Source organism: Globicephala melas, chromosome 3 (genome assembly GCF_963455315.2).
Source record: "Globicephala melas chromosome 3, mGloMel1.2, whole genome shotgun sequence".
NCBI lineage: Eukaryota > Metazoa > Chordata > Mammalia > Artiodactyla > Delphinidae > Globicephala > Globicephala melas.
This window is the reverse complement of record NC_083316.1, coordinates 87,432,733-87,454,966: the sequence shown is the minus strand read 5'-3', so window position 1 is coordinate 87,454,966 and position 22,234 is coordinate 87,432,733. Positions and strand designations below refer to the sequence as shown.

The 22,234-nt window shown below is 40.9% G+C and overlaps 1 pseudogene; it reads left to right on the top strand.

The window, feature by feature from the left end:
• The first annotated feature begins 7,629 nt into the window (after positions 1–7,629).
• The window catches only part of LOC115860020 (PR domain zinc finger protein 14 pseudogene), a 51,197-nt pseudogene continuing 36,592 nt past the window's right edge, over positions 7,630–22,234 (top strand).

Here is a 22,234-nt window from a genome sequence, read left to right as displayed (position 1 = left end):
TTTCATGTTTAGGTCTATTATCCATCTTGAATTAATGTATGTGTATATGTGAGGTAGAGGCCAAAGTTCACTTTTTTCAATATGGATATCCAATTTATTGATACTTATTTCCTTTTATTCATTGTACGACTTATTGACAAAAATTTCTTTTTCCTATTGGATTACTTTGGCACCTTTGCCAAAAATCAAATGACCACCCGAGTGGGAGTGTCTTGCTCTGTATTCTGTTCCATTGCTCTGTGAATCCACAATCACACTGCTTTGATTACTGTAGCTTCCCAGAATATTGAAATCAGGTAGTGTAAGTTCTCCAACTTTGTTATTCTTTTTCAAGATTGCTCCAAATATTTGAAGTCTTTTACATTTTCATATAAATATTAGGATTGGCTTGTCAATTTCAAGAACTGCTGCTCATTGCGCCTTAACTTTTGATGTGCCACGTTCTACCCCCACTGTACCTGCAGACTCAGGGACAGTGAAGAAACTGCTCTCGGGCATCCCTGGTGGCGCAGTGGTTGAGAGTCCGCCTGCCAGTTCAGGGGACACGGGTTTGTGCCCCAGTCCGGGAGGATCCCACATGCCACGGAGTGGCTGGGCCCGTGAACCATGGCCGCTGAGCCTGCGTGTCCGGAGCTTGTGTTCCGCAACGGGAGGGGCCACAGCAGTGAGAGGCCCGCATACTGCAAAAACAAACAAACAAACAAACTGCTGTCTTTCATAAACTCTTAGCTATATAGGGATTTAGCCAAAGGACAGATTTTTTAATAGCATATTTAAGGTTTGTTCTTAATTCTAGGTAAAAAAATTCCTCTTTCCATCTGACAGAAGTCATATGAACCCATTTCAATTTTACAGTGAATATTCTTCTACAAGGACAGATAGGAATGCACCTAAATGATTTACTATAATATAACTTTCCCCTAGAAGGAGAGGATTCTCTCATTTCATCATCAGACAATTGTTTCTTCTTGGGAGTCTCTTTTAACAAGCATTTATAGATAGACAATCTAGCTGATTTTCCTCTTCGTTCTCTCCTTCCTCCTCTTCTTCATCATTATCAACACCATAGCTGACATTTATTGAGCCCTTAATCCTTGCCCCTGACTCTATGCTAAGAAATTTATTCATATCTCATTTAAACCTCACATTAGCCCTGTTTGGTCAGCTTTTACAGATGAGCAAACTAAAGCTCAGTGAGGTAAAGGACTTTTTCAAGGTCCAACAGAGAGTAAGTGGTGACACTGGGGCTCAAACTCAAGTGGTTCTTACTCTAAAGGCTGACACTTTAGGCATCTTCTATAAAAGGATGTCTTATTAAACCTGTGCAGTAGTATTTCCTTTGTTCATCTTGGGATCATTTAAAACTTTTATCATTATTGTTGCTGTTTTTGTAATAAAGTATCAGACATACCCTGAAATCATCTTCATATACTCCTCCAACTTCTGCAATTATGCAGTTCTTAAGACATCTGGAAAGCACAGTTGGTTCAGTTGGTTTTTGCATTACATGGGGTGTTTTTTTTCCTCTTTTTTTTTTTTTTTTTGAGGTACATGGGCCTCTCACTGCTGTGGCCTCTCCCGTTGCGGAGCACAGGCTCTGGATGCACAGGCTCAGCGGCCATGGCTCACGGGCCCAGCCGCTCCGCGGCGTGTGGGATCTTCCCGGACCGAGGCACGAACCCGTGTTCCCTGCATTGGCAGGCGGACTCTCAACCACTGTGCCACCAGGGAAGCCCTACATGGGGTTTTATAGCCAAAGTAATTTAACCTTCCCATTTTCTCTTCACAGTGGCGAACTACTTTCATAGTGTCTAAGGATTCCTTTATACATCATGCATGTCTCATTCCAGTCCTAAGCTATCTTTATGTATAACTCAAAGTAAAGATTGTCGTGCTCCACTGATTTCTATCATCCAAACATGTTGCCGAATTCCAATTATGATGACTCTTTCTGACTCAGCCATATAAATTCAACTGTGCAGTTTGGATTTTTAAATTTCACTATTAGCATAGAGATAGTCATTAATATATTTTTGCATTAAGCTACATATAATGCTTTGTACTGAACTCTTTATTTTGCTAAGAATGGAGCATACGTCTCATTATCCTTGCTCCTGAGTATCCAAACTCTCCTTAAAAAAAGGGAATACATATGTATACACACACGCACACACACACTCTACTACAACTACATAGGTAACTTTAGCATTCTGTGCTTCTTAATTGACTCTCAAATGGGCAATTGAAAGCTTACCAGTTGTCTATATTGATACACAGTAACCTCTGCCCAGATCAGAATGGTGATCTCTTCCCTTGATAGAAACAGAGAAGAGTTAAAGGATTCACACCCTGGAATCCTTGAGAAAATGGCTTTTTGTGAAGGTAAGTGGCAGAGGAAGAAAGAAACAATGACCCAGAGGAAAATATGCTTTCTATAATAACCACTGGCTAAAAAGAGACCCTCTATCACAAGTTCATCAGATGATGAGAAATACATTATAGCTCAAATTGATCACGCATACTTTAGTGGGTATAAATACTGTTTTGAAGATATAAAATTAACTATAGGAATTTTCTTTCTGGTATCCATTCATCTTATTAAACAGACACCATATTTGTAAGCTTAATGGTTTTGGTAGAAAGCATAGCAAAAAAAAAGGTTGGTACATTCTCTGTTTAATTTTATAAAGATCACATAATAATGGTGACAGGTGGAGCCATGTGGGGGTAAAGGCAAATTGGTCTTCTGTCCCAGACGTCAAAGACGTGCTGCAGACATCAGGGAAATGTCTCGTGGTTGGGAAAGGTAAAGAAACTCAGCAGGCTGGTCTTTGATACCTAGGGCTTTCATTTTTAATTAAAGAACATAACTCTGGTGAAAAGTCGTCATATCATCTGTTTTATATAGGACTTGGATGATTGCTCTGTAAAGGAGATAATGATTGGGAATATGCCTAACGTAGTACCTAGAAGGTGCTACATATCTAATACAATTAAAAGAATAACATTTATTGATCATCATCTCAGAGAATACTCTCATCTCTGTGAAGGAGGCACAGCTATTATCCCCACTTTACAGATGAGAAAACTGATTCTTAGAGCAGTCGAATAACCTTCCCAGAGTCACAATGCTAGGGAGTGGGTGATCCATGAGAAGTAAACAGAATGTCATTTCAAAGACTGCATCTACCCTCAGGGCCATATTCTCAGAACCTTTCTTCCTTCCTTGGGTATAAATTAGATTCCTAACTTAGGTTTTCTGAAAGAGCTTTCTCATACACTGTGTGATAGAATCATTTCTTTCTCTACATGTATGACCTCATGGGAATAAAAACCCTATCTCCAGTATCTTTTCTTTCAACCAAGGTACCACCCTGACCCCAGTGTAGAAAGATGTCCTCCCTTTCTTTGACAACATGTTATCACACCCCACAATTTTATCAACTTTAGAGTCTGGAAACTTATCCCACTGTCTCTTTGTAATCTCTCATGCAATAGCCCAAAGCATTTGTCCTCCTCTGAGTAGGAACACGAAAAAGCTGCTCACTGTCTCTCATATAATAGTTTTTTTAGACACTCAGGGACTAATAACTAACATTTCCTGCCCCTATCTTTTCTTCTCTGAGTCAAATAATTCACCCTCCTCCTCCTCTTTGTCCTCTTCCTTCTTCTTCTTCATATATAAATTATTTCCACAAAGGGCCTATTTCCACAATTGCTAATCATTTTAGTTCCTGTCCTCCAGACTCTTTCAGCATCTGGATGTTCAGTGGGTGTCATGAAGACATTGCCATACAGTACTGAGATTATGGCATCTGGGAAAAATTTTAAACATGTCCACAGGAATATTTTCTGTTGTTTTACAAATTACAGGCAAAACATTAAAGAAAATTATGGTTTTCCCAGTTCTCAGATGGTGTTTTGTCTAAACTAATGCAAGACAAGAAAGGTGGATTGGTTTTGTTTTTTGTTTTTGTTTTTTTTAATTTAATTTTTTTTTTTTTTCTGGTAGGCGGGCCTCTCACTGTTGTGGCGTCTCCTGTTGTGGAGCACAGGCTCTGGACGCGCAGGCTCAGCGGCCATGGCTCACGGGCCCAGTCGCTCCGCGGCACGTGGGATCTTCCCGGACCGGGGCACGAACCCATGTCCCCTGCATCGGCAGGCGGACTCTCAACCACTGCGCCACCAGGGAAACCCTGGATTGGTTTTATATTGTTTTCCTTGTGTAAGAAAGATGTAGTCATTTTAGAAAGAAGTTATGCTCTCTAAATTTAGTGATTATCCATATTCGTATATTTGAATGTATAACATGAGGGATGCCAATTCCCTATAGAAATTTAGAGGAAAAGAAGTCACTCATCTAACAGAATCAGGCAAGTCTTCACAGAAGAGGTAGCATTTGTGATAGATTTTAAAGCATAAGTACTATGACAAAGAACTGGGAAGGAGGAGAAGTTCAAAGTGGAAAAACATAATCAAAAGCCTGAAGACATAAAAAACGTTTTGTTTGGAGAAGAAGGAAATGGTTCCATTCTGTGTCATCCACTTTGGTTGGTGTGTCAAGAAACATTAGGCAATAAGGCTGGAGATGGATATTGGGGCCAGATTATTTAAGAGATTTAAGCAAAGCTGAATTTCCTTTACAAAAGTAATTCTGACAACGGAATATACAATGAGATTTTCAGTAGGGAGATCAGTTTTGAAGCTGATGAGATTACAACAATCGAGACTGATCTGGATTGAGGACTTATCATGTGCCCAGTGGAGAGTCAAGACTATAAAGTGTAATATGAAAAGTCTATGGTTCCAAGAAGAAGAAAAATAAGAAAAAGCTTTTGAATTTGATGGTTAGGAGATCATTGACTAACTCTGAATGGAAAGTTATCAGGAGAATGGAGAAAAGCGAGCTGAGATTGGTCAACAGGAGTGAAGTAAAGGAAAACAACATGATGGCAACTTGAGCATCTAGGGGTGTTTTCTTGTTGGTTGGTTTGTAGGATATGGGACTAAAACTTTTGTTGTTTTGGCCAATGTCAGGGGGCTAGTGGAGAGAGACACGTTAAGGAGGCAGAAGAAATGAAAGTCCCAAAGAGGATGAGAAAAGATGACAAAGATGGAGGCATGGTCTTGGCAAGCATAAGAGGTATGTTTTCTGAGATAATAACAGGGAGAAAGTAAAAGAATCAAATTATGGGAGATTTTGAGATCAAGAGGCGGGAAGTTGAGGGAGCTCATATTGTCTGACATTAGTTCTTTCGTTAAATGGATGAGGGGTCATCTATGAGTAGTGATGGGAAGAAATGGTGCCTGGATTTTAAGGGGTAAAGAAGAGTTAGTGTAAGCTCCATGGAGACGCAATAAAGAGCAGTTAAGAAATCAGTTACGAAGCAGCAGTGAGTGCCCAACTAGGAAAGGTGAACAGCTCATATACAGAATGAGCATCTGTAGGATATTTAATGCAATGACAGCAGGACATCTGATAAGTTCTTCATTTGCCTTGTTGATGATTTCATCTCTCAGATGTAAAGGAATTGATCAGGAAATTAGCAATTTGTTCTTAATTCTGATGAACAAGAAGGAAAAATGCTAGGAATAATGGGAACAGTGATTATTTCACTTAAAAGTAGGTAACATAGTTGGACAGATAGTCTAGATACTAGGCAAGTTAGTGTCTGAAAAGTCCCATGAGCTCAGCAATGTATGAATACAAGAAGGCGTGAGTGGCACATAACCATGCTAAATATAAAGAGAAACATAAATCAATTTTAAAACTGACACAAAGACCTAACTAAGAATAAATTTTGGGAGACATGAATTAAGAGGAACATGAGTGAAAATTATTTAAGGAAATTGACAATATATTCCTTATATGTCAATGCTGGGATGTGACCAGTGTGAGCTTGGACTGCGTTACTAAAAGTACAACCACCCAATTGGACTGCGTTTTGGTTGCCATGTCCAAAAAGATGTCAAATATTAACTCTACTGTTGTCTTGGATTTTTGCAGTAGGCCCCAAAGGACATGCATAGTACAAGAGTGATCAAAGTCCTCCCATGTCCCAAAGGGGTGTGCTAGATCAATTTCATGGAACACGTTAACAGATCATAAGTCCAGTTTGGTCAGCAAGAGCTCATCACCCACTTCAATAGGAGGTAAAGAGAGGAGCATACTCTTCTCATTAGGCCAAGAGAGGGAGGCTTCAAGAGAACATCCTAAGAGCTTGGCACTTACTTCCTGAAGTTTGGGGCACAGAGACATTCACATCTACATGTCCCCATAAGTCTAAGATGGACAATCTAGGTGCAGGGACCCCTGAGGAGTACAGCAATGAGAAGATAATGTTGGGAGGGAAATGTGCCGCCTTTAGCTACAGGGAAAGGGTAGTTTCCCGGGGTTGGTTTGTGGGCTCAGCTCAGCAGGAGAACACAGGCCTGGAGGTGCAATGTGCCCAGGAACCCAGGGTGTGAACAAAGTTGTAAGTGACCAGCCAGAGGGGAGGAACCATTGTTTAGATCGATGTTTCTCAAACTTTAGCCTGCATTAGAATCACTCAGAGGGCTTGTTAAAACACAGATTCCTGGGCCATACTCCTAGGGTTTCTGATTCCTTAGGATGGAAGGGCTCCAAAATGTGTATTTCTAACAAACGCCCAGGTGATAATAAATTTTTCATTTGTGGACCACACTTTGAGAAGCAGTGGCTTAGATGTCACCAGCAGAGCATCTCTGAGGAACAGGCAAAAGTGCCACATAAGAGAATCAGCTTTGCATATGTCTTATGCCTAGAGGACATCAACAGACCTAACTGTACCAGCCAGTTTCCCCTAGTCTCCTCTACCCCAGCCCAGCCCTGGCGTGGTTGGGAACAGCAGCTGGTGAGAAGAAGAGGAAGAGCTATGAAACAGTAAAGCAGGCAACCACACTGCTCCCAACTCCAGGCTTCAAAGACTGGGTCAGATCTGAGCAGGAGTGGGGGGGTAAGCCCTAAACTGGACATGTATTTGGAATTTTGACTAAACTGGGGTGGATTAGACTGGGACAGAGTTATTAGATTTTTAGTGCCCAAACAAAGGGACTAATAATATTTCCCATAGTGGAAAATCTATGGGGTCTGTTTCAAATTTTGTACACAGATGGAAAAAGAACTGGTTTGAAAAGAATGGATACAAGAATAAAGTTGATTGAGCCCAGCTTGTTTAACCAGCCAATTACACATTTCTCAAGAATGGTATTTTTCAAATTCCTAGCAAGTCCAGAGAAGTACAGCCAGGACAACAGGGCCCTAGAAACCTCACCAGAGAAGCACCCATGCAAGAAAATAGGGAGCTTCAGCATGGAGAAGATTGAGGAGACATAATGACACACTTAAAGTACTAAAGGGCCACCTTGTCAAGGAAGGATTTGCCTTTTATGTTGTGGCAGGGACCACAGTTAGTTTAAGTTAGTGGAAGTTAAGGGAGGAGTCTGCTTAGGCTCCATATAAGGAAGATACAACAACTAAAGCCATGTTATTGACACCAAGGGATGGCCACTTGCCTGGAATGTTGAAGAGAGTTTTTCACACGGTGGAGGGGAGGTTTTGGATACTCCCTAAGCACATCAGCTCTACAGCAACATTTCATAGCCGGCATGGCGAAAGGTGGGTTCTCCAGACTGGCCATCAGGACTGGCCTGGCTCCCTGCCCCTGCTTTCCTCTGTGTATGTCAGCCGAGACCACCAGCCTGTACTGCAGCTCAGCCCTCCTTGGGCTCCAGGACTACTGCTGAGGCAACCTGAGGGCAATGCAGGGTTCTGGTGAGGGCAATTGCACACTCATGGTTTTTGGTTAGTTGAAATTTGGTAAATTGGCCTATGCAATCAGAACTTTCTACAATAAAGTTACAAACAACTCAGGATGACCGGAACCCACCTGGTACCCAAGACTCTTTCTTTCTCTTGACGGTGCCTTCTCTGCTGTCCTCAGTCATGCACCACAGCAAGAGCGCTGTTGAAGCGACTGACCAGGGGCTCATGATGAGAAACCGGGGAAGTCAGAGACAGGGTGAGATACGTGGAGTGTCAAAACACAGACAGGGGGCTTCCCTGGTGGCGCAGTGGTTGAGAGTCCGCCTGCCGATGCAGGGGACACGGGTTCGTGCCCCAGTCTGGGAAGATCCCACATGCCGCGGAGCAGCTGGGCTCGTGAGCCATGGCTGCTGAGCCTGCGCGTCCGGAGCCTGTGCTCCGCAACGGGAGAGGCCACAACAGTGAGAGGCCCGCGTACCGCAAAAAAAAAAAAAAAAAAAACACAGACAGGGCCACTAGAAAGATGATGAGCGTTTACAACGATGGAGGTGGAAGGAGGCGAAGGGTAATATGATACTGTGCCTGACTGTAAAATGCGGAAGTTTGTTTGTTAGGCCTTGTTTGTTCGATCACGGACAAGAATGGTGATTAGTCATGCTAATCAAAATTTTGAGCAGACAGAAAGGTGTTGTGTCTCTAGCCCAAATGTTGACATAATCGTATAATAATCTGGGATCAATAAATTCTTAATCCTCAGCCTCAAATAGCTTCCAAATGTCCACAGGGGGGCAGAAAAATATTAGTGGGGTCAGGTGACCACAAGAAAGTGATTGTGACAGCTGCAGGCCTTAGCATTTACTTTGTGAAACAATGGCTTTTAGACAATGTCTTTCCAATTTGTTTTCAACGTTGCAGCCGGAGTGCTCTTTCAAAACACAAATCTGATCATGTCACCAACCTGCTTAAAACCCTTGAATGGCATCCCACTGTTCTCGGAATAAAGACTAAACCCTTAACTAGGAGCCGCACAGCCAGGCCCCTGTGAGGGTTGAGCTTGGGGGCGGGATCGACCTTTGCGCATGCTCTTCTCTGGGTATCGGCTGCTTTCCCCGACCCCTTCCTTGGTTAGCTTTAACTCAACCTGGTTCTCAGCTCAGATAGCCCTTTCTCAGGGAAGCCTTTCCGAGTCCCTGCACCCCGCTTCCACCTTGAGTCCTTTGTTCTTTGCTTTGTAGAGGGCTCCATTCTTTTCTTTTAAAGCACTTATCTCAGTTTGTAATTACACATTCATCAGTGCCAGTATTGTTTACTGCTCTCCCCCTCTCCCCACTATCCTCTCAGCCCCAGGAATGAGAAAGGTCTTTTTTGTTCACCTTCTTGTCCTGGAGCCTAACATTGTGCCTAGCTCATGGGAGGCCCTCAATGCCTTTTTTGTTGAATGGGTGAAAGGACTGCTTAAACTGTGCTTTCCCTCTGAAATATTGAAATCTCTAAAGAGAGGAAAGTGTTAACCAGACATCAGAACAAAATTCTTAGTGATGTTTCCTCTGCCTCCATGCAGTGATTTATTTTAAAATGCAGAACCCTATGAGCTCTAATCTTCCGTCATATTATATAGAAATCAGTTCATCATAATAACCCTCTAACTCTACCTGGTATTCTCATTTATTCCCTATTTTCTCTGGAATGAATTTAAGTAGTCCTTCTTAGGATTCATCTTCTTTTGGGAACTGGTATATAGAACATCGTATTTTAGGTTAATTCAGTTGGGATTTTATTTAAAGGTACCCTAAGTTACAGACATTGACAGGTAAATGTTTATGAAAAGATAATATATATGCACTCTGTATGTGTGTATGTCTATCAATCCATCTAAAAATATGTGTTTTCATGACTTGAAATAGAAAAGATTGGATTTAGGCAAGGAAATCTTTACAGTGTCGAAGTTTCCACCTCCAGATTCTTACCCTCTCCAGCTAAATTCTGCAGGATTTGGTAGAATAAGCGGACAGTCGTGATTTCCTGATGACTGACTGAAGGACATGTACTTCCCCTCCTAATGAAATCTTTAAATAGTGAGTCATAATGCCAGAGGCACTGTTCTCCGAGACTCCATCTCTGCCTATTTCTAATTCCAAGTTCTGAAAAGAGAACAAGTCTAGATCCAGCCCTTTAGATCTCTGTGTGGGACTGAAGTATACATTTCCTTTGCAACTTCTTGCTCTCTTTCCTGTATCTTCTGCAGTGAACTGACAGCCACTGGGCAGGAGTGGTCAACTTTAGTGACTGTGATGACAACAGAGAATAAAGAACCCACTGTCACTTGCTGACCGTGCCATGGTGGTCAATGTCTCTTTCAGAAAGCCACAAAAATGAACATTTAATCATTTATTGAGTCATGGTAGAGCCTAAGCCAAATAATCTAGGCAAACAGCTTCCACTATAACTATTACAAATGGCAAACTCTTATAAAACCTGGTTATTTCCTTCAACAGTATCTGGCTGATACTTCTGGCCCTCAGAAAAGATATTTTCTTGAGGTATGTGGAAGGAGGAAACAACTCTTCCTTTTATTCTGCAATACCCTCTAGCTATTGTTCTGTTTGTCACCATATTTTCACAGCCAGATTTCTTGACTGGGTCTATAAGCCCTGTCTCCTTTTCTTCACCACCTAGTTTTTCCTGAACTCCTTGTTTGTCTTCCCACGAAATGACTAAATCTTTTCTCACAAAGATGCTAGAAATCTACTCCAATAACTTTTTAATATTAGTTTCCCAACTTGATATTGAGTTGGCTATTCCCGTTCTTCCTGTTCTTTCTAAAACGTCTAGTTTCATTGACCCTGACTTGACCCTGAGGCTTCAGGGTCAGATCTCTGAAGAGATTCTCTTCCTTTTCATGAGACAGTTTTCTGGATTTTAGCTGCCTGTGCCAGACACCAGCAAACTCCAGGGCCCAGCTTTGTCTTGGTTTCCTTTTTACTTTTCTGTCAGAGTTCTCATTCATGTTCACATTTTCAACTATTTCCTTTTTCAAGTGAGTCCCAAATTTTCTTCCGTAGCCCTTAATTCATTTTCAGAATTTCAACCTCACAACTTGCTCATCTGGTTGAATATCTCATGTCACTGACTATCTTGCTAACACTTTCACATCTCCATGTCCCCTGTTTCCTCTTCCTATCCCTCCAAGTCAATATCTTCCACTCCCTGAGACTTGAAAGCTCACATTTGTCTTTGACTCCTTCTCATACAGTTTCTGTGTCTAGTCAGTGATTAAAGTCTTCTCTATATGCCTCTAATGTCTGTCCTGCTTCCCATGGCCACTGCCATTACTAAGGTCCAGGATCTTTCACATCATGTCTAGATTTTGACAATATACTTCTAACTGGTTTCCCAATAATGCCTTCCCCTCTCCAATCCATGCTGCCTCCTGCTCTCAGAAGAATCATTTTACCACTTAAAGCATCATTGTCTATAAGAAAAATTCCAAATATCCAGGTGTGGCAGGAAAACACCTTGAAATATTAGTTAATAGGAGCTCTCCCCATCTATTTTTCCCTACCCCATTCCACAAAGGCAGCCCAGCTTTTTGGCTGTCTTCTTCCTTGGAGGGAAATTTGTATTAACTGATACCTTGCAAGGCACATTCTTAAAACCTGAGTTCCCTGAAGACTTTGAAGGTAGCCACAGGAGAGAGAGAGAGTGATTACTTAAGATTGAGAAAAGGGTGTAAAGTTTGCTGAGATAGAGAACTGAGTGTGTCCTTTGTGGCAATGTCCCCCGCAAAAGGCACAACTTCACAAACATTGGCTTTAGGTTCTACCTAGGGGGTAAGACCATGTTCAAAGCCTTAGCAAAGATTTCTATATGTCACTGTGTCTCAAAACAGCAGAGCCACAAAACTTTAAGGGGCCATCATGGGCTCAGTAAATAAGAATGGTCATCATCTTCAGACTGGAATATGGTCAGCATCTTCAGATTGGAATAGACAGTTAGCAGTCTGATCCCTTTTTTTCTGGGATCCAGGCAAGCTCCCGATTCTGTGTGATCCTGGAATGGGGAACAGCAAAATAATGACTGAAATGACTGGACGGCCCCCTCCAGTTTCTGGTTATTTGGTTAGAGGTCATCTGCAAGTTGTATGGAACATCTCATTGGCCATCCTCTGAGCAGTGCTCTGCTGGGATCTCCAGAAAGATACACACTCAGTTCCAGAAAACACACCTTTTTAACTTACCAAGAGCATTCTCCATTGGGTTTCTTCATCCAAAGCTCCTAAGGCACATCTCAGTTGGGACACTGTTCCAGTGATACCATAGGTGAGTGCATCACCATATGTGAGCGCATCACCATAGGTGAGTGCATCCTAAGGCCAAAATGACCCTGTCATTTTCTTTACACTTCAGTCCAAAAAATAACTCCACCCACTTAGCACCTCTGCATGTAGCTTGGTAAATATTATCATCACACATTGATCCTGACTATTTAGCTCATGGGTGGGTGCTTTGAATAAGTCCTAGATGATATGCAACTTGAGGACTGGAATTGTGTCTTTTGCACCTTTCCTATCTCTAGCTCTCATTACACCTCTGTACTTAAGTGCTCAGCAGAAAACTTTTGAGCTGAAGTGAATGGAACTGAACCCTTGAATTGACAGTGACGCACCTCCATGGCTCTGTGTAGCTCTGATGCAGATGGACATCTCAGGGCCCTCTTAGTTCCAGAAGTCTGTACCTTCCACTTCTCCCTAGAAGCACAGAGAATGTTGATAGCCTCAAAGGGTTCAGAAAGCAGCAGGAGCAGAAGCCTTGCAGCCAACCACATATATATATATTTTTATCCTTAGTGGGCACTATTGATTGTTGGGCCTGACATGAAACGTAGGTTTTAAGGCAGTTCCCTGCTAGCTTTAGTTCATTTTCATTTGTACCAAATGAAAACTTTCCAAGAATGTCCATTTATAATCTAGAAAGGTTTATTAGGTATGTATGTGTTACTGTCCGAAAAATTAAATTCCAAAGAAAATCATTCGTTATGTAATATGGGAAAAGAATGACTCTAAAGACAAAAGTCAACTGTATTTGAACGAATTACCCATTTAGGTTGGGCTTTGTCTCCCTATTCTTCATTAAGGATTAATCAATTTCTTAGAAGGAAAACTTACTATGCAGTGACTCCATATCAGTATTTAATGTAATAGTGCCTAGAGCACCGGATTGACTTTCTTATTGTGAAAATGAGAAAGGAAATTCAGACTCTGTCCTATTTTCTAATGGTGGGACCCTCAGATAAATTACAATTTTGTTGCTCTTTATACCCTAGGAGTGATAATGATCAGGTTCTTTGTGTTCATTGATATGTTCTTGCTAGTTTCATTTTGTCAGACTTAACTGCAGTGTTTAATGTTATTGATCAGTCTGAAAAGTGCTAGGATGCCCCAACACTCCTATGGTTATGTGGTTGGCTGTACCTTGTCAAAACATGAGGCTTATTTGTCTTCTCTATTGGATTCCTAAGATATCCACTGTTTCCCTACATTCTCTGAAGGCGATCCCCTAATGTACTAATATTCATAGCATAGTAGCCAAATTCCCAACAGATTTTTGCTTTCATTCTTATATCTACTACATTCAGGAAAAGCTTAATATATTCCCGACAACTGACAATCCTCTTGTTATTTCTCTGCTGCCAGCGTATCTGTCTCTCAGTGTAAGTAAGATATGGTGATTCTGCTGTTGCCTAGATATTGACTCTGATAATATCAAGTTTGTCTAACACAAAAGACAGGACATTTGATAAATAAGAACAGGAAAGGTAGCAGACACTACCCAAAATGTATACAGGTATACAGTTCAGGCCAGGGCCTTATTGTATTGTTTGGGTGCTCAAGCAGCAGGAGTGGGGTCCTGCCTTTGTTGCTATTGGTTTTCCTTCTGGGATGCCTGACAGCATAGACATGAGAAAGCTGCTCTTATCAGGCAGTCAGACCTGAAGTGTCCTCATTTTGTCCTTGAGTCTGGTTATAAATGATTCTAGAAAAGCTCCATGAAATAAAAGTTCCCAAGATTATCCCCTGCAAGAGCATCCCCTTAAAGTGTTCCCTAAGAGCATCTTCTCTAGCACTCATTGCTGGACTCTCTCATTAGCAGATTTGCACAAGTGAGTAAGACTTCTCCATGGACTTGAATGTGGTTGGAACAAATAAAATTAAGTACATAGAAAAGTACTTTGGTGACAAACCAATCAGATCATCAAGTGCCTTTAGAGAATCCATTTCTGAAAAAGCAATTCAGCCCCGAATTGTAATAGATATATTAAAGCCAAATACAGTTCTCGTTCTTATAGCTTTCACCCCTGGCCTTTCCTGTTGCTTTAAGACCACTATATTTTGGACCATATATTACTGTTGCCATCCAAATAAATCAGGACCAAGAAATTATCTCTTCATTGCAGGACAGCTCACCACAAATACCTACATGATACCCTCACCCCTCATCTGTAGACCACTCTTTCCCAGATTTCTGTGGTGAGTGGGTTTGAAGTCAGCCGGCCAGCTGCAGAGTGGAGAACACTCATTAGTCATCCCTGTAGAAATAAACTTCTGATGATACATTGTTTATCCAAACAGAGCTTTACTTCCAACTGTGTAACAACTGGACATATATATATATACATAGTTGAATATATGTATTCCATATATGTGTGTGTGTGTGTGTGTGTGTGTATATATATATATTTGTATAAAGTAACTGATTATACAAATGTAGACATAATGTGAATAATCCTTGGGTTGTGAGGCTCCTAAGAAAATACTTTGGAGCATACACTGAGGGCTGAGACATTTTTATTGGGTGTAGAAAATATCCATTCATTCTTCTTCCTTTGATATCATTGTTATCTTTGAGGTTTTCTCAGGTTATGTAATTTGGGTGAAGCAGACTCCAGCTCCAGCTTCAAGGGTGGGCATGTGACCCAGGCTGGCTGCTCAGATCCTTCCATCTCCTTGGGTTTGACTTAGAGATGGGCTCATGATCCTGTCTGAGACAATGAGACTCAATTCTAGGATGTCAGAGTAACTGTTGGGTTAAAACTCCCTGGTTGCGGGTAGTCATCTTGAAGCTAAGAGTAGAGAGACAATGTAAGAATGGAGCCAACACAGTGGATGGTAGAGCCAAGAGGTGGAAAGAGCCAGTGTTCTGATGGTATAGAATGTACAGTTAGGTACATTATGAATTATCTCTTTTGCTTATTCTAGTTGAAGTTGAAACTTTGTCACTTGAAGCCAAAATAGAACTGAATAATACATGGATTTACTAATTGGGTAGGTTAAGGAAATGCTGCACACACAGTGTGTTAGTATTTCAGCAAGGAATCTGACAGTGTTTCTCATGAAAACCTTGTGGATAATGTGCAGAAATGTGGAGTGAATGCAAGTACAGTCAGGTGACTTCATCAATAATTGAAGAGTCATGTCCAAGAATGCTAATTCCATGTCAAGCTGAAGGACATTTTATAGTGGTGTGCCTTAGGGTTCTTCCCTGGCCCTGTCCTTTCTGACATATTTATCAAAGATTTGGATGAGCACACTGATGGCCTTCCTGTCAAATTCCACAGATGACAAGATGATTGGAGCAATAGGTAGTACGTTGGATAACAGAAATCAGTTTATAAAACTCTTCATATGTTAGAGCGTCAGAATGGAATTTTAAGAACAAATGTAAAATCTTTGAATTAAATCCAAAAACTAACTACACAAATAACTCGGTAACACTAGAAGCTTAGTTAAGTGTAATTTCAAAATGGATCCGAAATGTGATACAGCTGCCTACATAAATAGACAGATAAAGCTACATTTCATTGCATAAATAGGACACAATGGTGATGGAGGCAGATGTCATATTGAACAAATTGTGGTCAGACTGATAGGGCAGGGGGATATAGAGCCAAAGGAACTAGAGTTTTCAAATATTTCTACCTGGATATCTAATTATCTGCCTCAATGTGCCAAGTCATATAAGCAGAAAGTATAAAAATTAATAATGAGAATGTTCACAGCCCTCTTTCTGCACCCACTTGCTATTTGGATACTCTATTTCCAAAAAGGAAGGGTTATGTCTTCTCCAGGAGAAAAAGTAAGCTACATAATAAAGCGGGAAAGGAGGACCTGTAGAGGAAGAGACAGAAAAGCCTGTGGGCTCGTATCAAGAAAGAGTTTGGGGGTGTTTAAAGACAAGGGGCTTCAGAGCAATTTTAAGGCATGAGAGAATAGAGAGAAAATAAAGGAAGGGGATTTATTTTGGATTATAGTAATCACTCAAGTATAAACCCAAAATGCATCTTTACTAGAATTACCCAGCTTTTGGTATAATGAGTCCCTGGCTTTATAAGTGTTATCTAAGACTTTTCATATATTTCCTTTTTTAGCCAGGTTCTGCCCCATTCCCCTTCCCCACCACAGGAAGATAACAGCCTTATGGAAAAACCTACCACGTTTCTAACCAAGAAGATATGACAGTGAGTTTCATAACCACAATATGACTGGGTCTGGAAGTAGACAAGGCTAATTCTTTGAATGCTATTGATCAACATAGTACTGGAGGTTTTGGCCAGTGCAATCAGACAATCAATTGAAATAAGAGTGATAAAATTTGGAAGGGAGAAGACAGAATTGCCATTGTCTGTAGATTATATAATTTATATAAAAATACAAGAGAACTAATAAACTATGAAAAGTAATAAATAAAGGAGTTCGAGGTTAGCAAGTTCGAGAAAGAAAATATCAAACAAAGATAAGTAGCATTCTTTTATACCAGCAATAACCAATTAGAAAATACGGTAGAAAATAAAACATCATTTACAATAACACAAAAGCTAAAAACTGTCTACAAACTGATCTAATAAAGATCTTTATAGAGAAGTTTTAAAATTATAATAAAAGAGGAACAAAGATTTGAATAAATGTAAAGTCACGTCATGTGAATAGATTGATATCTTTACAGTTCAAAGATATAGATTTCTGCAAATTGATCTATAAATTCAATGCAATTTCAATAAAAATTCCAGCAGAATATTTTGGGAGAACAGGAATAAAGTGCTTCTAAGAGTAACATGGAACAATACAAGCCCATAAACAGCTAAGACAGTTTCGAAAAGGAAGAACAAATAAGGAGCCTGACCTAAAAGATATTAAGAAATATTATGGATATTAAGAAAAACTTTATCATTTGGGGAAAGAACAAATGATAAAGAAATAATAGAGTTATGAAACAGTCCCTGCAGGAGAACCTTTGGGACCTCAGGGCAGAAAAGGGTATCTTAAAATAGACCCTCAAAATCCCTAAAAAGAGTAAGGATGGAATTTGACTACATCAAAATAATTCATGGTTTCTATTGAACAAAGAACACTATACACAATATTAAAAACTAATTCATGGGCACTTCCCTGGTGGAGCAGTGGTTAAGAATCTGCCTGCCAATGCAGGGGACATGGGTTCAATTCCTGGTCCGGGAAGATTCCACATGCCACAGAACAACTAAGCCCTTGCACCACAACTACTGAGCCTGTGCTCTAGAGCCTGCGAGCCACAGCTACTGAGCCCACGTGCCACAACTATTGAAGTCTGCGCACCTAGAGCCCGTGCTCTGCAACAAGAGAAGCAACCGCATTGAGAAGCCCCAACTCACAACAAAGAGTAACCTCCACTTGCCACAACTAGAGAAAGCTGGCACACAGCAATGAAGACCCAATGCAGCCAAAAATAAAATTAATTAATTAATAATTAAAAAATAGTAACTCATGGACTGGAAGATCTTCACAACATCTATAAACAGGCAAACATTAACTTCCAGAATATATTAGGAATTCTCAAAAATTTTCAAGGAAAGACAGAAGCCCAACAGAAAAATGGGACTCCACTCCTGGTACAGTGATGTACAAGGGGACACACAAGGAGGAGCACTGCACCATTTTTTGGGCAGTGGGAGTTGGGGGGCATTGTGTATCCCTCTCTAAGGGAATAGGTACGTATTATAGAGTACTTGCCTAAGATGGAATGATATGCAACAGTCAAAGAAAATGAGTTAGATCATATAGTAGGACGACCAATCTCACAATGGCATATACATACAATGGAATACTATTCATCCCTTAAAAAGGAGGAAATTCTGCAATATGTGACAACATGTACGACCCTTGAGAACATTTTGCTAAGTGAAATAAGCCAGTCATAGAAAGACAAAAGCTGCATGATTCCACTTATATGAGGTATCTAAAATAGTCAAATTCATAGAATCAAAGAGTAGAATGGTAGTTGCCAGGGACTGAAGGAAGAGGGAAGTAGGGAGTAATTAATCAACAGGCATAAAGTTTTAGTTAAGCAAGATGAATAAGCTCTGGAGATCTACTGTACAACACTGTACCTATAGTCAACAATAATGTATTATACACATAATTTGTTAAGAAGGTAGGTCTCATGTAAGTATTCTTACCACATGAAATAAAAGCCTACTTCTAAGTGAAACAAATGAAATTTATAGCACAGTAATTGTGTAAATGTCAAAAATTTCATACATACTAAAAAATAGTTTTACAGATATACATATAAACAAATGTTCAGAAGGTAGATTGGAAGAATCCACATTGCAAACACAAGAATAGGGACTATGTAAGGATGGGAAATGGGATCAGGGATGGAGATGAAGGAGGAGAATAAATTAAAAGGAGGGGCCTCATATGGACCAGTTAAGTGTTATGAACTAAAGAGGAGAATTAACTCAATTCTGTATAGGCAAAGACCCCAAAAAAGGGGGAGATAGATAGAATCAGGAAAAGTGAAAGAATGACTACTTATGGGATACAACTTAGGATCTCCTTCTCCCTAAATCTTTTTTTTTTTAATTAAATAATTTAATTTTATTTATTTTTGGCTGCGTTGGGTCTTCATTGCTGCGCACCAGCTTTCTCTAGTTGGGGTGAGCGCAGGCTACTCTTTGTTGTGGTGCACGGACTTCTCATTGCGTGGCTTCTCTTGTGGCAGAGCATAGGGCTCTAGGCACGCAGGCTCAGTAGCTGTGGCACACTAGGCTCAGTAGTTGTGGCGCACGGGCTTAGTTGCTCCGCGGCATGTGGGATCTTCCCGGACCAGGGCTCGAACTCGTGACCCCTGCATTGGCAGGCATATTCCCAACACTGTGCCACCAGGGAAGCCCAATAGCTGCTTTTAAATGATCTGTAGAAGTATCCTTTTGTTCCTGAGGTCCTATAGTTCAAACTGTCTACATAGCAAAAGGAATCATCTTAATTTATAAATTATGCATTCTTTCCTCCTTTCATAAGTCTATGTCTCTAGTTACCTCCTAAGGCATAATCATTTATATGATGCCATAGTATATAAAACATTTTCATGTGAACTACACCATTTTATCGTCACAAAAATATGTAAACGTGTTACTAAAGGTGAGTCAGGTACTATTATTATTGTTGTCATTGATGGATTCCCCTTTTATAGAGTGTGAATGCTCACATTTTGCTCAAATCACATCAGCTAAAAGGCCAGAGCCAGGGACTGAATCCAGATCACACGATGTGAAACCTCATCATCTTTCTACTGAATTAATTGTGCAGAGGTGAATGCTCCCAATACACTATTTTCCTTAATAACAGAAATATCTTTGGGAGGAAGGGATTATTACAAAATGAGGAAACTGTTTTTACCCCACATCAGGCAATAGTAATTGCAGGAGCCAGGACTCTAACTCGGCTTCTGTGCCTTAATCAACAGAAGCCCATCACTGAAACATCAGACCAATGGAAGCAAATGTTTAAACATTTAACTAACAGCTCTGAGCCCTACTGGGGGCCCAAAGAGCCTTAGAGGCTCTTGAAGTCTCTAAAATGGAGCTATGGTTTTCAGGGAAATGCCGCAGACAGTGGAGCCAGATTCGCTACCAGGGTCACCTCCAGATCCATCCGTTAAAGGCCACCCAGCTCTCTGCTCTGAGTGCCAGAAATCAAGGATGATGTTTTCCCTGTATTGTGATTGACCATATTTAATGGACAAGCAGGAGTTTAGACAGAAAATGTGTGCTAGTTCCTCTGTACTTACCACATCCCTGCCTGGGTCAGTGAAAGCTCCTGAATAGGTCTTAACTCCTAAAACAGTCTTGAAAGGTCAGTAATCAAACTCAGGAACTGTGATTCTCAGCCCTATCTGGACATTAGAATTGCCTGAGGCACTTACAAAAACACTGATGCCTTTATCACGTAAACCAGTTAAATCAGAATCTCTAAGAGTAGAACCGAGGTATCAGAACTTTGTTTAAAAATCTCCCTAGAAGTTGATGAAAAGGTTCTGGAACTAGATAGTGGTGATGGCTGTACAACTTTGTGAATAAATAAGAATCACTGACTTGTACACTTTGAAGTGGGTAATTTTTATACTATGTTAATTATAGCTCAATTTAAAAAAAAAAGCTTTCTCAAGTTACTCTAATATACAGCCTGGGCTGAGAACAACTATGAGACTGAACAGTGTTTCCCAGTCTGGGCTGCACATTGGAATCTACTAGGAAGCTTTAAAAAATACTGAAGCCTGGTCACGACCACCATAGATTCTGATGTTATTGGTCTGGATAATAATCTGGGCATGAGGAGTCAAAAAAACTCCCCAGCTTATTGTCATGTGCAGCCACGGTTGAGACCACTGGTCTAGAACAAAGGCCCTCAACCTGTGCTCCCCAGATGAGCACCAGGGAGCTTGTTAGAAATGCAGGTTCTTCATCCCTAGACCTACTGAATCAGAAACTGGATGGGGGTCGAGCAAACTCTGTTTTAACAAGTCCTCCAGATGACGCAGGCTCCAGTCTGAGACCCATTGCTCTAGCACTCAAGGAAACTGCATTCCAATCCAGTCATTATCCTTAAATTTCCCTAATCCCTAAGTATTTGCGGAGGGCATGTTCCGGAGGCAGAAAACTTTTTCGTTCCTAGCACCATGCTGGACAAGAACAACTTAGGGTCCAACTGGAGAGTGATGCACATGGAACCAAATAATGAGGAGGAAACTATGTAGGATGCTGGGTTATAATGTTTCTCCTATATAAAAAGATGCTCATTTCAGTTCTCACACCAAACCTTTGAAATTAGAATTACAAAGTACTACCTAAGTGGTCTGTTATTTCTTTACTTCCTGCATTTTGAAACTCAAAACACATTTTGTAACCTCAAATCTTTCTTTAACTTTAGCCTTTGAGCCAGTGATTCTCTTTTTTCTTGACTTTGATCAATAAGCGATTCTTATTTACCCCTTCTGCAGCCATTTGAGAACGTTATTGGAATATCTTTGACATTTTAGAAAAGATGTGGTTTAGAATTTTGCTTTCTAAAAGTTTGTAATGAAAAACCTAGATTTAAATTTGTATTGACGATCTTGAGATATAAATATTTTTTCTATATGCCAGCCCACAGTTGTGAAGTGGCCACTGCATCATTTTTTTTTTTTTTTTTTTTGCGGTACGCGGGCCTCTCACTGTTGTGGTCTCTCCAATTGCGGAGCACAGGCTCCGGACGCGCAGGCTCCGGACGCGCAGGCTCAGCGGCCATGGCTCACGGGCCCAGCCGCTCCGCGGCATGTGGGATCTTCCCGGACTGGAGCACGAACCCATGTTCCCTGCATCGGCAGGCGGACTCTCAACCACTGCGCCACCAGGAAAGCCCCTGGCTACTGCGTCATTAATTATGGATTCTTAAGGAAGCAGGTTTCCCTAGATGTTCAGCATTTGTGGGGACATCTCCGAACAATAGGGATCTAAAATCAGTCAGTGAAGAAATGGCTGGGCTTCCTGGTGGCGCAGTGGTTGAGAGTCTGCCTGCCGATGCAGGGGACACGGGTTCGTGCCCCGGTCTGGGAAGATCCCACATGCCGCGGAGTGGCTGGGCCTGTGAGCCATGGCCGCTGAGCCTGCGCATCCGGAGCCTGTGCTCCGCAAGGGGAGAGGCCACAACAGTGAGAAGCCCGCGTACCGCAATAAAAATAAATAAATAAATAAAATAAATGGCTGGATTATTTGTCCTCTGTTAGGGCACTTTGATAAAACAAGGTTGCTAATAATTATTTCCCTAACACTAATTACTCCCAAACTACCTCTACAAATAGAAGACTAGGAACCTCATGTTCAGCCTAGTTTGAGAGTGTTATAGTATCACATATGTACGCGCACACGCACACACCCTTCCAGGTTCATTAACACAGAGATGACACAGCAACATTTCTGGGGCCTTAGTTTTGACTATCCTTACACTTGAATATAGAGAGAAGCTGCAAAACCAAGATTTAGTTTCTTGAAATAGTAAATTAAATTTGGCTTCCAAGGCCTGTTGGCATCAGAACATAGTTTATGTACCTCTGTCTACCTCTTATTCTCTCCCAACTAAGAGTACTTAAACTCATT